Consider the following 19,025-nt stretch of genomic DNA (forward strand, 5'->3'; position numbering starts at 1 on the left):
CTTTTCTAAATAATTGAGAAAAACAAACTAAAAATTAAGGGAAAAACGGGAAATTTTACGTACACTCATTTTTCGACAAAATCGATTTTGGATTTGAATTTTCAAAAAATTTCGACTTAAGTTGAACTATTCAAAGGCATTTCAAATTTTCGATCATTATTAGTTTTTTTTTAATTAATATCGATAAAAATTTATTTGTTAGGCAGAAAAGCTTGGAAATTTAATACAATGCTCTTAACATATTGTTACAATAGCAGTTGAAAAATAAAAGAAATTCATTGTCACAATTTTTTTTATAAGCATTCAAATTTTGAATTTTGACAAAATACGTAAAAATCACAAAAATTTGCAAATAATTTTAAACTAGAAACTCATAAAAAAATTTCTTTTTAAATTTAAGATTTGAAAATTTAATACAAGATTCCTTAAAAGTTTTTCAATCTTTATCACAAATAAAAATTCCACTGGAAATTCAAATTAAATTTTTATGAGCATTTGAAATTTAAATTTTTACAACATTGGATTTTCACTTTTAGCGATTTCCTTATTTTGGTGTAACTCTAAAACAAATTACCGCAGATACTTGAAATTTTGACTGAATGTTTATATAGGCGTTTTATATATTTGATACAATTTTCAAAATATTTAGATTTGTTTTGAGCTGTTTACTGACATTTTAATTTTTCAACTTTTTTAGTTTTTTTTTCTATAAATATCGATAAAAATTTATTTGTTTGGTAGAAAAGCTTGAAAATTTAATACAAGGCTTCTAACACATTGTAACAATAGAAGTTAAAAAATATTAAAAATTCGTAGGCACGATTTTTTTTTATAAGCATTCAAAGTTTGAATTTTTACAACATATTATGTAAAAATCACGAAAATTCGTAAATTATTTTATGCTAGAAATTCATAAAAAAATTTCCTTTTATATCTAAGATTTGAAAATTTAATACAAGGCTCATTATATATTTTTACAATAGCAATTGAAAAATAAAAGAAATATAAAGTCACAATTTTTTTTATAAGCATTTAAAGTTCAAATTTTGACTAAATACGTAAAAATTACGGCAATGTTCAAATTATCTTAGATAGAAATTCATAAAAGTTTTCCTTTTTAATTCTAAGATTTGAAAATTTAATACAAGACTCATAATATATTTTTAGAATAAAAATTGAAAAATAAAAGAAATGCGTAGTCACAATTTTTTTTTTAAGCATTCAAAGTTTGAATTTTGACAACATATGTAAAAATCACGAAAATTCGCAAATTATTTCAAACTAGAAATTCATAAAAAATTTTCTTTTTAAATCTAAGATTTGATAATTTTTAATAATCTATAATATATCCCAGACAGATAAACCGTCTTCGCTCAGAATCGTTTTTCGTATACAATGATATAATATCATTGGATTCAAATTTAATTCCATCCATTACAGTAACCCACTTGTAACCTACTGTACAGCAGAGCGACATACACGACTTACCCGCTTTTTTTTAACTATAAACATTATGTAGTGGATAATTTATCTGAAAATGTTGACACATCATAATATTGGACAAGCTAAAGGTTATTATATTAACTTCGGTTCGCTTAAATATATAATAAATATGGTTTATAAATATAGTTTATTTATATTATAAATCAAAAAAATTAATTCACTATAAGTCTATTGTCTATACATTATATTGGAAGGCGTCGAGGCGGGGCATGTCCTGTTCCATCCTCATTTTGATACATTTTTTAAATATTGAAATACATTAATTTCATATTCAAATATTATATAAAGATCTCTAGTCTCTATAGAGTTTTCATTATTAGTGGAGCAAGTTGCAACTATCACAAAAAAACTATTATGATTGATCAGAATTTTTATTATTGAACAAATCATGTTGTTAAGACGTAATGAACAAATTTTTGATAAACATAAATAATTTTAGAACTAAAAAGATTTTTTTTGTAATTGAAGATTATTCGAGTATCACTAAAGTATATCTACTTTACTATAAATAATATTTGGATGGTATTGTAAATACTTTGTTTTAAAAGTATTTGCAGCTAATTAAGTAATTGCAGCTTAAATACTTTTAAAAAAGTATTTTCTACAACATTGTCGATTGGTAATAATAATATAAATCAATATAGACTATGATTAATACAAATATAAATAAATAACTATATAATATCATATAATTACCTATAGTATAATAATATTATAGACCGATACCTATACGAGTTATGAACCATCTCAGTTTAGAATCGTTTTTCGTATGCAATATGATTTATCATTTAAGTTCAAATTTAACGCATCCATTACAGTGATTCTCTGTTGACTCTAAATGACGAGGCATGAAGTACCCTTGCCTCCTACTTGCAACAGAACAGTTTCCTATTAGGTACTTTCCTTTTTTTTAAATTTTCATGGTAGAATAATTATTCTTTGAAAATATCATCTTTGAAATTACTGTAACTAATGATGAGTTTTCTTTAACAAGTTTTGTAAATAATTATTTTCATCTAAGTTAGTAATTTGTTTTTTTTTTTTAGTATATTTTGTTTGTGAAATCTTATGATAACTTTTCTTTCATGAGTCATGACATCTTTCTTTTCACGCTGACGAACGAAAGTAATTATGTTCGTCTAGTTATAGTTCAATATAATAGGTATATACAATATACTATATAGGTACTCTCTTAAATCTTACGAAACATGATTGCAGTTTTCTTAAAAGTCATAGAATTTTGTCATGCCATTGAGAAAATTCTAAACATATTGACTAAAAGCAAATTATCATTATAATTTGCTTTTATCTATATTTATTTTCGTATAAAAATAAAAATATATATTAAAACTATGACGATTTTAATATTAAAAGTTAAAACTGTATAATTATTGTAATATTTAGACGGCAATAATAACTTTTATGCCAATTAGTTTTAAATACCTATTTTTCAATGATACTTAAGTATTTATATCTTGTATCGGGCTGTATAATAATTATTATAGTATATCATCTGTGTGTATCAGAGTAGAGGGTCATTTAAATGAAATTTTATTTTTATTAGGATACATAGGTAAACATATTATATTATTATATATTTTCTTTATAAATACATTTCTAATTCAAGAATCTAAACTTTGTAACTATAATCAGTTTAGTAAATTTAAATTTAATTTTCAATCTACGAGCTAAATTTTTATACAACATAAACAATTGTCATCGTGTAAATTGGAATGTTAAAAGTATAACTAATAAAGGTAGTTTTGAAAGATAGGTAGAATGGAATAATAATTATCTGTGTCTATTAAATCTTGTCTCTAGAATTTTATTAATTTCACAATATCATATTTCAGTCCGACTACTCCTCAGCTATTGTATGAACGAAACTACGCAGTACGCACCATACATGTAGTTTAACGAATAATATTTTGAAATGGAATATTGGTAACCTAACCTAATACCTAATGATTTTCAAGCATTAGCTACTTTTATATGGAATAGTGGCATCGGATGTATATTATAAAACACAAAACACTGTAGTCTTGAACCTTGTTCATGATTTTCAAATAATTGACTAATGACCGAATAATTACTTTTTATAACAATTCTCAATGTATCAAATGTTGTTCACTAGAACAATATACCCCAAGCATTACTTTAAAATATGACTGATGTCTTCTTTTCTGAAATAATGGAGTACCTACCTATACTAAAAAGATATCTGTAAATAAATACTGACCCACATATTTGAAGTTCACAATATGTCAATAAAATACTACGCACGAGGCACGAGGGTAAAACGTTATAAAATTTGAATGTGTCTGTTTAAAGTAATAATTGAGTAATTTCACGTTTTCAATAAACAGAAAAAAAAACCTTAAACCTATTATTATACATGTATACATACTTTTGTGCTACAATGAAAAAGAGATTTTCTAGATAATTGGATACTTTTTTCCCTCTCTGATATATTATTTTTAATTCACCTATACATGTATCATATTATAGGCATGCATAGCAACTATCCTCGCATCACTAGGCCATATTTATAAGCTATTTATGATGTTATGTGCGATCGATATAAACTTTTCCCGACGACCGAAAATACTCGTTACAACAAATGAAAATTCAGCTGTGGCTGACCGATTTGGTATAATATAATAATGTATAGTATTATGTGTGCAGTTTCAGCCGAGAAGGGTGCGCGTAATGCCATAATATATTATATCATATATATTACTGCGTACGAGTCGCGACCAATCTCTCTCAATGTCTCTCCCTCTCGCGGCAAAGTCGTTTTTATTTTTACGTCCGATGCGTCGTCGTAAATAAATAAATAATAACAAAAATAATCATAATATGTACCATTATACGACTTTATCCCCGTCGGGGATTACACGCCGAGAGTCACCCACCCCCACGGGGGTTGCAGATGAGAAATGCAACGCGCTCACGTACAAGTGCTGCGGCGGAACACCGTCGCAGCGGGACGTGATGCATATACGACTGCAACGAGCGTCAAAGGAGGAGAGGGGAATTTGGCGCGTGCATAATGCTTTCAATAAAATAGCCTCCCGGCTCCTGTCCGAGTAACTTGACGCAGTGTGCATGACGGCCGACAGCATCACACGCGATGACGCCGACGACTGCAGCAGCGAGCGGTGATCGGTTATCGCGTCTCACTGTCTCGTCTCTCAGTCAGTGCCCGTCCGGTTGACGCGTCTGTCGTGTTTGGTGCGTGTGCGCGCTATATAGCAAAACGGCGTAACAACGTTGCAATATTATTATTGCTTGTTATCACAATATACCGTGCACAGGTTGCGGCCGCGGATCGCACGTGCGCCGCGCCGAAACATTCTTGCCATCGGCACGTTCGTCTGACAAACTATTTAGTGCAGTGCGCGCGCGTGCGCTTTCGCATCCCACGTGTCTGCACGCGGTTCGCGCGACGCGATCACAACACTATTGACCTTTGCCCGTCCACCGGCCCCTCCATTTCTCACGCGCACGCGGCGCCTCCCCGGCAGCAGCAGTTCAAAGCGTTTCGAATATTATACAACGCGCCAGTGACGCGCGCGCGTGGTGCGTGTACTGCGACAGTGCGATGTGCTCGTCCGTGCCCAACGTTCGTCGAGCGGTTTCACGATGTACGTAGTCGCGATACCGTCGATATTTTCTCTATAAAAATATTGTTGTTATTAATTTAATATTATTTTTACTGTTAATATATTATTGATTTCATCACAATTATTATTCGTAATGCCGACCGTGTCGCCGGACATTATATACCCGAACACGTTTAGCGCGCGAGTGTCCCGACCGTGTTGAAGTCGCTCAATAAAGAACACACGGCTTTTGAGGCAGGCGTTCACGTTCTTCCACTTGCCACAACAATATATTATTTAATATTTTATAATATTATTTAGTAACCGGTTGTCTCTGCTTCGGATTGGGCCTGCGGGTAAATTATTCTTCTACCTTATATTATATCCACTAGATGATAATTTTGTTGTTCCCTCCCGCTTTCCACACTCTTGCGCGTTTCAAAATATTATCAAATTAATATAGTATTTCATTGACGAGCGTTACATTAAAAAACACTGTTATATAATCGTATTTTTCTTCTTCTTTGGGTTCATTGAGCTCCTAAGGTGATCCACTGATCCCATTTTACAATAATGAAAATGTTTTGCGTTCCATGCCGTGTAGTCCTTCAACTTATTTCCATGTGGAAACTCCACTCCGATTTTAATATAAATACAAAATTTTACATTTAAAAAAAAACGCATGCCAATAATATTATGCATGTAGAATTAAAATTATAATTTAGTGCTTAGATCACTTTTCTATGGAATAAAAAAATACTACATTAGTGCAATTTTACGGTATGCCTGCGAATCATGCGAATGGCAGTTTTGTACGAAAGGATTGAACATGGTTAAGATATTGGTCAATATAATTTTCTGTTTACATAAGATTATAGTCGTTACGTCATTTTTTGATTCCCAATGAAATGGTTTATCAATGATGTATGCATTTTTTTAATTATATATTTTACGGGTTAGAAGTAGGTAATGTGTGCTATGAAATATATTTTCACCACCCTTGAAATTTACTGCCTCTAAAATATTACAATGTTCAATTACACGTTGTTACACCATATAATCATATAAATATTTCGTATAAAGCGATTTTCATCTGTATAGGATTCCGGGACGCCACTTCAGTTTTTTTTAAGGGTGTGCATGCAATTAAAGAGGCCAATTTTTTCCCACCGCCAGGCCAATTGTCAATAAAACGTTTCTCATCGTATTTTTTCTATACAATTTTTAATATCAAAAAACATTTGGCTTTCATACATAAAATATTACAAATTAATAAATTAAATATTAATATTTTAGGTACTAGATATCTTACCATTCAACTATTACTATTTTGAAATTTTTTAACGCATAAATTTAATTAATAGTTAGGTACCTATTTTTGAAATTAGAATATAAATAAAAATAGAAAATACAAATCAATCATTAAAAGCAGTTTATGACCTAAACCATAAAGTTGCACTTGCACACCCTGCTCCCCCCAAATGGCGCCCCTATTAGGATTGTATACCTGACTACCGCTCATATTTCATACTACGATTATGACCGTGCCAGTATATTTTATATTATTTTTGTCGTACGCATAAGTTAACGATTTGTGTTTGTTTTTACGATAGACTTCGTTGATTTTAAAGCGAATAAAAAATACTTTTTGTACGATTTTGGTGGTCGAGGTTTTTTCTTTAATCCGTTATTTGATTAATAGAGCACTGACAGCGTTGAAAACTATGCTTTTTTCATTTCGATCATTTACTTTAAGAAAGTATATAATATGCTGTATGGGAATTAACTTTTCATAATAATTATTTATTACTGCGTTTGTCATAGCATAGGTACCTGCCAAATCGAAAACTCGAGAAATGGGAACATTAAACTATCATTTTTTACTTACAAAACACGTGACTCATAATTTACCTTATATAATAAGTTTTTATTAGGCGAGTGTATATAATTTTTCATTTCTGGAAATATCGTCTGTTTAAATAATTACATTCAATTTATAATCGTCGTGTTGTAGCAGCCACCATAATGAGCACAGGCCACGCAAGAAAGTTTGATTGAACGTACAGCTCCTAAAGTTGAAAATATTTCTATACCTATAATATTTTTGAAAATTGTTTTTTATACATACGATTGAATCATTTACTAAAATTTTGTTTCAGATATTTTTTCTTTCAACGATTTGTCAATTTTAATTGTATTAAACAAATATTGGTGCCTGGTACTTTTTAAAATCGAAGAATATTCTGAATTCGTTTAAGTAGTTTTTGGTTCTCTTAATATCTAAATTTGACATGTTAATATGTAAATATGTCATATATAAACGTCGATTTGAACATTTTTAATGACTAATGAGAAATTTAGATTCTAAAATCACAGATTTATAATTAATACTTGTAATATTATAAAGACAATTTAATATATAATACATTAAGTAACATAAATGTATTATACAAATATACAATACTATAATACTACTATCCAAGTATTTAAATGTTCAGAATAATGAATCAGCTATGGCATACCGAAAATATCAAATAAAACTTAAATTATACAAATATGAAGCGTTTCATTATGTATTTATCATTTACATTTGTTAAATTTGTATTTTATGCCAAGGTTTGTATACTATGGCAACAAGCCAACCTTTAGTTATAAAACATTTTATATGTCTAAACGATTATTCTTTTGCAAAAAGATTATTTCCTTAGAATGAATACTTATTCAAAATTGAATCTTTGCTATGATATATATGTGTAGTGTAAATAATTAATAAATATAAATTCTCAAGTACCTGCTCAAAAAGTAGATTATGATTTTTTTTCTGAGTGATATTTTTAAACGAAATTTTTTAAATGTAAATACGTTTTCACAGCCCTGTTGTCCTTGAATACTATATACAAATAATAGGGCATTCCTGTTAACTCTCGTAAGAGATTAAATCCGACTGACTGTTTAGGAAGTTAACTGTAATATTGTCTAATATTAAATTGTTGTTGGGTTATTAGGGCGATACCAATGTACCATGTCCTTTAACACTACGTGACCGAACGATAGATTAAAAGTGAAATGAAAGGAGTGTTAAGGGGGGATAACAAAAGCCACTCTCTGAATAATAGTCAATGATTTTTTTTTTATACATCGCGCATTCAACTATTTGTAATAACATCCATGGATGTGAAACATAAAATGCGGTCACCCTCTCTTGTTTATCGGACAGGATGCAATTACCCAAAAGTAGTACATTACGTGTCGCGGAAAGTGTTGGTTTGACCGTGAATTCATGTATACATATTGGATCTCAGTCGAGTCTAAAAAAAAAAAAAAACAAATAAGTAGTACCTACAATAAGTTTGTACAAAATTCAAAAGATTATGTATAAGAACAACTTTTTTATTTCAATAGATAATTATTAATAATATAATATGCAAAATACCTAATTTCATATAAATATTAAACTAGGTCAAGCAATTGACTAGTCATTGCACTCACTCTTTACTCTTTACCTTTACGTTCCATTTTAAAAATTTGAACTCCCCAAACAACATCTCAAAATGGGTTGGTAATATACTGGACAGTTCTGTAATAAGGCACGCCGTAGTAGGACGAAATAAGCAACAGAACAGCACGTATTACTCCCAAAGCTCAAAGGAATACCTCGAAACCTCGATTTCATGTCTAAACTTTCAAATTTGTTCCTCAAATCACAACAGAATGTTTATATTGGAAATAAAATATATATCCTTGATAAAAAAAGATATAGTGAAATAATTCATTTCATCAAATTGAAAAATCTGTTATACAATTCTGCTGGCATTGTACATTAATGCAAGGAAAATATTTTATTTTAACTGTGTTTTATACTTCAATGATTAAAATCACTGATGACTATAGGAATCAAAATAAATTTGTCATTTTGTTTTTGAATAGAAAAAGTACCAAGTTCTGTAGCTTATATTGAATCTATAAATAATACATTAATACTGCAGTTTCATTTAAAATGTTTTAATTTTCATACCGTAGACTTTCAAGTATTATTATTTATCATACAAATATTATACGTCACGCATGAAATAAATTAAAGGACTCTTGATTATACACACCAACCTAAATTAGTAATATATATTTTATTTGTTTACGCACATCTTTTGTCGTTTTTTTTTAAATTTGTATTATAATCCAAAATGTTCTCATCATCAATCAATTGACAGCAGGCAGCAGCTGTTTCCTAGTAATGAATGACTTGAATAGTTGTAATAGCCGAGCGTTGTTTTATAGTCATAGTCATATAACATATTAGGATATATTAGGTATTGTTCAGTTTCCCCTATTGTATAAAACTTGTTATTGCGAATGTGTTAGGGAGTTATTGGATTCCTTAAAGGCTAAAGCATTCAGTCAACCCTCACAAAGTCGATAGCCATTCAAGCTTACCGTCTACTGTCTATGGCATGATACAGAATATATCGTAAATATATCGTAGTATATTACCTATAGTAGGTAATGCCGAAATGGTATAAATGTATAATATGATATGCTTGTGCTATGTGTCTTTTTACTTTATTTATTTTTTTTCAACGAAACTGTATTATATATCAAACCCCATTCTTTTCATTTCCTATATCGATTTTTTTTCTTACATATATAATTATACTTTTAAAAGTTTTTAAATTTTAAATGTTTAATCTGTATTAATAATTGGTGCTTCACCACGTCTCAGTGGCAATTACATGCATAAGAATTGTATTCAAACTAATGCTAATAAGTTACGAAACAGATAAATCATTGTTTTTTTAAGTGTGTAAATATTAGCTTTGTGTTGGAATAAATTGGATTCTCCATCTTAACCATAATATTTTAACATATATAACAGTGTATAACATAAAATAACAAATATACACATCAAGTGTCACAAAAACATAAGAATAATCGTAAAAAGTATTTAAATATTTTTACTCGATTTCTATTATGACAAGTACTTTTAAATAAGTTAAAAATATTTGCATGATATATAATTTTATAGTAGGTATCTGCAGTACTATATATTATACTTCTTTAGGTGCATTCAAGCACAATATTAAAATAACAAAAATGTTCAAATGATTCTAATGTCGTATAAAAATGAATTATGCACACATTTTATGGTACGTTTTATAAATATTTTAATAAATGATTAAATTGCATGTTATGATGGTTATTGTGTAATGCCTCAGCCTCATCTTATAGTCATATACTCATATTATGTAATATATAGGTATTGTTATGTTTTTTTGACAGTTTAAAAATTATTCATGAATCATATTTTAAACATTAACAGTCTTAATATTTAAAAAAATAAATAAAATTATAACTCTAATAACAGTTTGACAAAAAATTAGCAGAAAAAAATGAATAGGTAACTAAATTAATAACAATTTCGCTGAACATATAATATAAATGTATATTAATGTATTATATTATGATCAGTATTAGTAATTGTTACATAAATTATGATAATGATAAAATATTATAATAATATCAAATATTAATAGGTACCTAGTTAAATATAATGTATGATATTTTGGGTAAACAAGTTCAATCTACCATATTGATAAATAAATTATAAGATAGAGACTGATACATCTTCTATGTTTGGCATATTGTTTTTCGTATGCAGAATACATTTAAAATTCAAATATAACTTATCAATGACGATTAAATAATAAAATATAGATTTTAATAAAAAAAAATCATACATTACACGTCATAAAATGATCAAAGCTGCTATTTAAAGCTTGCAGTTTTTTTTATACGTTCACACGTAATAGTTGGCAATGACCGAGTTTATTATATAGTTCCAAGCAGCCGACAAATCACTGTCTATAACACTTGACGTTTGCAGTCATTATTGGAAAGTTTTTTTTTTAATTCTGAGAACTTTTACATTCCATTACTAATTTGCTTATAATAGTTTGCAGTGTCCAATTAGAAAATCTAAAAAAAAAAAAAACATAATTAATGACATGAAAAATATTTGATTTAAAGCGTCTCATATCGATGATCAGTATATAAGTAAAATTTAGATTGTAAAGTAAATAGTCTATTTTATCTAAGTAGGTATATAGTATTAATTAAATATTATAGGATACCGGGTAATATTATTAAAAAATGTTTGTAGTAATGTTTGAGTAATTTATATAGTATCATACATTTCAAAAATATCTATTAATACGTAGTATGCTATAAAAAGCAACTGTTATTCGAGCAAAACATAATTATTTTACAACATACGCACGTGAAAAGTTTCATTTTCAAATCCAAGGGAGTAATTTTAGAGTCGAAAAAAATCTCCGGTGAGGCAGCGCTTGTAGTATGAGCGCCATTCCTCAACGAGGGTGAAGTACGTTTTAGAATGACTCATCTCCAGCCACCCTTGTGTGGCAAGATGCTTTATGCTTACACTCTATGGATGCATGTGCTTTTTAACCCTGCTATAGTACCTACCCTTCAGAACTGAAACCTAAGGAAATGAATTAATATAAATATGTATGCATTTTCTTTTAATAGAACGGTGTATTGTGTGTTTATAATTGTGTACTTTTATATAATACACCTACTATAAAGTATACACTTTTTTATGTACATAAATCCTAAGTATAACACAAAAATACTTTACTGAATATAAATGCAAATTTTTAAATTATAGTTTAACACATTTAAAACATTTAAAATGCAGTGTATGTAAGGAATGCATAGTGGTCACTGGTCAGTTAACTGTCACACATTAAAACTATAGAAGTCACAAGATATATTAACATACTTTTATATGTATCCATGAATAATGATTTTGTTGATGAATTATCTAAATATTTTTAGTAGACCTATTTATGATGAATGGGTCTATAACAATACATTTATATTTTATAAAATATATTAAACATTTATTTAGTATGAGTCTACCGATAGATGATAATGCAATCAACATGAATAATTATTTAGCTGACTATTTGGATTTTATTTTTATTATTATTCGTTGCTTGAACACTGGCAGCAGCCGGTACCGTAACCTGTACGAGCACAAAGGTGGAGCAGTTTATTTCCTGTGACGATCATAGTGGTGGCACAAATTAATTATTATATAGGAAAGGATAGGAATTGTATCGCGTAAAAACTAAAAACGTCAAGTCAGCAAACCGGAAAGGGGGTTTAAATAAGTTTTTTTCTGTCGATTGTTCTATTTTTATAAGGTCGGCACATGCAGTAGTAATAAAATAAATAATAATTTTCCAAAGTCTGACCATAACGGCATAAAGTATTCGCCAGAGAGATAAATAACTCGTCATAATACGTGAATTTCTTTATTTTAGGTTAACTAAATGATTGGCAATCGCACCTTTAAACATTCTAGCCGAAATTTATATTGGTAAATATTAAGTTGTATATTCGTGATGCTTTATTTTTGAATAGTCGAAAACGTGAGTGGTAACATGGCCTAGTTCGTTTGATTGACCACTAAAAAATACTTATGTTTTATCGCTGCATGGATACTATGCCTTATGTCTACTTTAAGGCGTCAATGTCACTAAAATAATGAATTACTCTAATTTTATGAATACGATAATACTTCTTTTAAAGTAAATGAACAATTAGGTAAATTCGTTTTACAGTTTTACTTGTTTTGTAACACAATATAACAACATGATGCAATGTGTTACAAAACTAATTGAATGTTATAAAAAATTTACTTATAATGTAATTAGGGGGGCGGGAAGTATATTTTTTTATCAGACACATATCTCATTATTGTATTATTGTATCTATATAGTATATATAATAATACGTCATAGCCGCATAATTATGTTCTATGATTATTTTCAATTAAGATATTATATTTTATGCTCACAAAATGTTATCTTTAACAATTTATAATATTATTAGTATTGTACACTTTTATATATACAATCATATAAAAATTTAGATTTAAAAAATAAAATGTCATATTATTGCAATTGACACATATAGGTCACATATTTACATAATTTAAAATGTATTAGAATAGTATACTTCATTAATGAGTATTTAGTATAGGTACATCTTATATTTTTGAATCTTGAAGTTCCTATATTGTACTAAATATTATCAAACTATAATTATTGACAAAAACTTTAAGTATACTTACACTTAAAATATCTATATTCTATAACAATTAAAAAGTGGTTAAATATGACAATTATGATGAAATTGTATGGTTTATAGTTTATACCACAATGAAAATATACTTAAAAAGTTGTTAGTAGACACTTATACTTAAATATTAAATAGGCATTACCTACTCATTACTTTTGTCCATCACGATTAAGTCTTCAGTGTCCTGTTGGATCATGAAATATTAGAGGAGGGTTCTAAGATTTTCTTCGTCAAAGTTTATTTTTATTTTTTGAGTTCAAAAATATTAAATAGTCATCTAGTAGCCAGTATAGTATACCTTATTGGTACATAATTGTGAGTTAATATTACAATACAACCCAATGGCCTATGTCGCCAAGAGTATATTTTGTGTTATTAAAAAAAAATAAATATTACAATACATTTGCAAAATAATTTTGAACTGAAAACAATTGAATAGGTACTATATGTAATTTTTTTAGTGGTCGATATTTATAGGATATTTTTTTTAAATGTTAAAAATACATTGATGGCTTCTGAATATCAGTGAAAAATGAAAAATCTTTTGTAATCCTACCTATAAATTCTATTAAAAGAAATTTGAAAATTCATTATTGAAAAATTTCAAAATTAATCATTAAAAAGTGTATAGTAAAACTTTCGGAAAAATTTTTTAAATATTTTAGGTTTAGTTAAATTCGGTATCTAAAAATAATTATTGACATTGAATAAAAAATGTATTGTAAGCCAATGCCTACTCTTAATCTGATTAAATTTAAATAAGATTTATTTCACCAACTACCAAGTATAAATTTCTTATACCTATAACTAACTAAATAATAGTAACTTTTGTTTGAAAAATATTTTTATTAGATTCCTATATCAGCTACTGTAGAATCATGCTTACCTTGGGTAGTTAATGTATATATTAATTGGAAAACTATAATTTTAATATTAAGTACCTTATATTACCTTATTATACCTTTTATTAGGTTACCTAAACTAATACCTACTAATCTATACATATAAAATTTAAATACCACTTAGTCCAGTGGCGTATTTAGGTTTTTGTCATGGGGGGGGGGATATGACTTTTTACCGTTATCACTAACTTGAGGGGGGCTACGCCCCCCTCACCCCCCCAAGTTTCCAGGAATTATAAAAGCTTATTAATATTAAATATACTTTCTATGTTTGAGTAAAATCTCAAAACTGTAATTTATTAAATAAAATAATGATAATGATAAGACAATTGTGATTACATGCATCGAAACGACAGAGCGCATAGACCATAATACCATATGATACTAGAGTATGACCCGCCACCCGGTATAATCACTGACCACAGACCAGTGACCAGCGATACCAATGAGAATACTGTACAATAATATAATATTTTAATTCTTGCAAATGTAATCAATTATTGATAAAAAAAAAAAAAAAATCATATTATTTTAAATAATAATCGTCAAATTATAACGAGTAACGACTATAATTAATTGTGTGTATACAGTCTATGGGGGGGGATTGATCCCCTTGATCCCCCCCCGTAAATACGCCACTGACTTAGTCACTGATCACTATAACTTATAAACTACGCAACGTATGAACTTTAAATTTGGAATAGAGATTTTTCTCATGTTTTGGCGTGTGATGGAAATTTTAAACGTGGTGCTATAGGTTCGCTACCCCTGATATAGACCATCTACCCCATTGGAAAATTTCTGTTCGCAAAACTGGTTCCCTATGTATTTGTAAATGTAAGAAAATTGTTTTTAATATACGTATATTTACTAGCAACTAGGTATTAGGTATAACTGTATAAGCATATATATTTTTAGTAGAATATTTTAAGATTAAGTAGTCTTTTAAGACACTCACGATTTTATTTTGTTTGGTTTAATCAATGGTTATAGTTTTGAACTATTACTAACTTTGGCGGATATAATATATACTCAAGACGTCAAAAACTGACCTAATTATCATTACTTCTTGTCAAAGTCCATAATGGCCCAGTCATCAGACACTAACTATATAGTCATTCAATATCTTGCGATAATTTATTTTAAAACAAATTATTTTAATTGAAGAAGTTTTAAAGAGTAACATAAATAAAATAACTTTGCGTGGTGATGGTCAAAATTAATCAGTTCAAATAAATAAAATAGTATGGTAGGTACAATGTTATCTGATCATATTAAGCACGTAGTAAATAGTAATCAGAAAATTGTGTTAAGTTAAATTGTATCTGTTTCTCGATTATCTTTAATTAAAATAATTTCAAAAGTTAATTTTTTTAATTAATTATATCGTTAGACTCAGAATTAGATACTACGTGTCTACATATTTCAAGTAGCAAGTACTTCGCAGGGGCGTCTCCAGACCTTTAGTATGGGGAGGTGTGATGAAATTATATAAAAAAAAATATATTAATTTACACGTTAAAACACGATTGATCATATACCTTTAAATATTGTATAATATAATATTATAACAATAATAAATTATTATATTATACTATATTCCATAAAAATTCTATGAGTCTATCACCGCGAATCCGTGTTTATGATAACAATATATATGGAGAAATATGGTATAATAATATAATTTCATGTAAAAAAAATATGTCAAGTACTTTAATAAAAATTGTAAAATTAACTAGTAATTGCTATGTAAGTCAGTCCACATTCTGAGGTGGTGGTCGCCCCCTTCGCTCCCACTACAGGGACGCCACTGGTACATTGCGTATGTTGTATATTAATAATTATTTTATTTATAGTTGGTGTTATGCAAGATACTCTGTATACCTGACAATTATTTTTGAATTATATATTGAAAAATATTTTTCTCTTATAAAAACAAAAAAAAAATTCAATTAATTTTTAACCAAAAATTTTTTATCGGTTTTGACATCATCACTCATCTGTACGTACAGACTACAATATAAAAACGTATTAGTATATATTTATAATTCTAAGGAACTATATTATACCATTTCGATATTATAAATTACAGTATACCCACTATCATTGTTGATTAAGTCACTTATTTAATAGATGTATTAAATTTTAATTCAATGATAAATAATTATATAAGTATACGATGAAAAACGATTCTGAGTTGTTGAGACTATATGTTATGATTTATCAATAATAATCATATTATAATTATAATGATACTTATTAATAGTTATTATTTTTATATTATATTTAAATTACTATCAATAACTTATTTATTTTTTAATAAAATGAGTATGGTTGGTTGAACTATAATTTCTACCTAAAACAAATCGTGTTATTTAAAATTTAATTTCAAATAGCATTATTACTTACATGTTATTAATTACAATAACAATTTGAGTATTGTTAAGATGTAAAATTGTATCATACTGTGATTGGTTCATAAAATAATCAAAATGAATATAAATATTTTGAAAATGTCATTAAGACTTATCACAAATAATAAAATACACAGTAAAAAAAGTTTTAAGATGCAGTAAAAACTTACGTGAAACTCTATATTATTCAATTGTCAAGCTTAATACCTACCTAATAAAAGATTGTATATCATACATACATCGAAAAAGAGTAAAAATTCCACAATCTAAAAACATTTAACAGCACAAAAGAATCAAAATATTTTTCATATTTAATAAATACTCACATAAATATTTGGCAAAAACTTCAATTATCTACAATTATTCATATTTAAGTTGCGATAAAAGGACAAAATCAATTTTTCTAAAACTAGTTCTGTGTAAAAATTCACATTTCGCGCCTTTCCAGGTTATATTTATCACCCAAAGTAAAGACTAAAATCATTAAGTTGTCTTGCTTCAAAAACTAAAGATAGACTGAAAAATTAAATACATGCATTTAATTGTAAAGTCAATACATCGCTTTGCTCATATTCTAAAAATCAAAAAAAAATCTAATAGTAAAAAATAGTAATAGTAAAAATCTAATAAGAATTAACACGTATCATAGGTAATACTGATCAAATTAATACTTGAAAATAATAGATATAATTATATACCTACCTTTTTTTTCCTATATAGTTATATATACCTATATCATATTAAGTAGTCAAATACTTAAATGTTTTTTTTAAATTATTAAATTACATCATGCCAATTCAAACAAGTATAATATTTTATATTATAAAATGCACGATTAAATAACGGAGCCTTAAAATGCATTCTATAGGCAACTAACTTAACACATATTATAGTTGAGTAATCATCTTACAGATGGCGTTTTATTATTCATTTGGTTTTTAAAATATATATTTTGTTCAGCAAAAGTTTTTATTTTTTTAAATTTAAATTACCATATGGCTATATAAGTTACAAACTTAATATTGTTCTTCATATATTATATTTAACTTTAGTTAATTTACATTATTTAGAAGCCGTACCTATGAATAATATTTTTTTATTCCGTCCATTGGTTTAGTCAGTCGGAGGTCACAACATGTCTGTAATAAGGAAAATGCTTTGTTTTTGTAATTTTGTATTAAAAATATATTAAATCTTCTTGAAGTTGGTGGGTCAATTTACACATTTATACGAACAGCTTGGGCCTCTAATACTTTCAAATATATAAAATAACTAAAACAAACTACAAACGTATCAGTATATTTTATGCTTTATGTCAGCACTTGTCTTGTTAACTTCAGCTGACCCAAATTAGAACCATACAGGCTTTTATAGTGGCTCTTACATGTAAATGCATGTTTACATATTATTATTTCAGCATGATTTTTCATGAATATTCAAAACAAAAAAAAAAATCTCAAAAATTGAAATGATTTATTGTTGAATACAAAAATAACCAAGGAAGAAAATCGTTATGAATGAATATTTTAAATTATAGACATTTGTTTTATTATTCATAACTTTGATTATTTTATACTTTAATTTAGTATTTTAGTGTTAAAAAATGATAATTGTTATATTTGCAAAAATTATGATTTTTTTTAAGGGATATGAAAAGTTGAGTTAAAATTGAAAGATTCTGCGTGTTAAAGGATAAGAACCACCTTTTAGATACCTACCAATTACTCTATTAGTTCAACAAACAATTTTTGTGGCAGTAAATGGTTATAAATTATAGTTCATTATAGTTCCACGACTTTCTTAATAAATAAAAACTAAGTTTTTTTACTAATAATAAATTACAATTATAGTTTAAAACCAATTATTAATCACTAGGTACAAATTATCGTGACAAAAAATAGGGAAATGTTTTCCTACTAATGAGTATATTAAACAAAAAAAAAAAAAACTATTAACCATAATTACTTGAAATTTTAACAAATGTTAATTTTATCATTTTCTATTCAAAAATTTTAAATATATTTAAACTTTATCGATGCTATTTATACAAACACTTTAAATTTTAAATTTTTTAGTTTTTTGTTCTATACATTTCATTTAAATTGTATTATTTGGATCAAAAAGGTTTAAAAATTAGTACAATAGAATGTTTAGAATGCTTATAAGTGATTATAATAGCAGTTGATGAATATTAATGGTCCGAGGACACGGTTTTTTTTATAAGTATTTAAACTTCAAATTTTGACAACATTTGTCAAAATCTTGAAAATGTACAAAAAAATATTTTATCGTTAATAAATTATAATATAAACACCTAATGTATAGCAAAGCGTTACCAACTTAATAGTTTATTTTTATTTTTGTGGTATTTCTGAAAAGTTAATTCCATAGATACATTGCTTAACCGTGAGCGATAACCATTATTAAAGTTGATATAA

At 27.4% G+C, this 19,025-nt stretch overlaps 1 protein-coding gene across 1 annotated transcript in view; it reads left to right on the forward strand.

The window, feature by feature from the left end:
- The first annotated feature begins 4,715 nt into the window (after nucleotides 1–4,715).
- The window catches only part of LOC107174198 (rhomboid-related protein 2-like), a 92,536-nt gene continuing 78,226 nt past the window's right edge, over nucleotides 4,716–19,025 (forward strand). The window contains exon 1 of the mRNA XM_089225014.1: nucleotides 4,716–5,464. The gene's annotated coding sequence lies outside the window, so the exon portion shown is untranslated. The remainder of the gene's footprint in view (nucleotides 5,465–19,025) is intronic.

The sequence above is a fragment of the Diuraphis noxia genome, unplaced genomic scaffold, assembly GCF_037042655.1.
Source record: "Diuraphis noxia isolate RWA-SAM2 unplaced genomic scaffold, SU_Dnox_SAM2 contig0003, whole genome shotgun sequence".
Taxonomy (NCBI): domain Eukaryota; kingdom Metazoa; phylum Arthropoda; class Insecta; order Hemiptera; family Aphididae; genus Diuraphis; species Diuraphis noxia.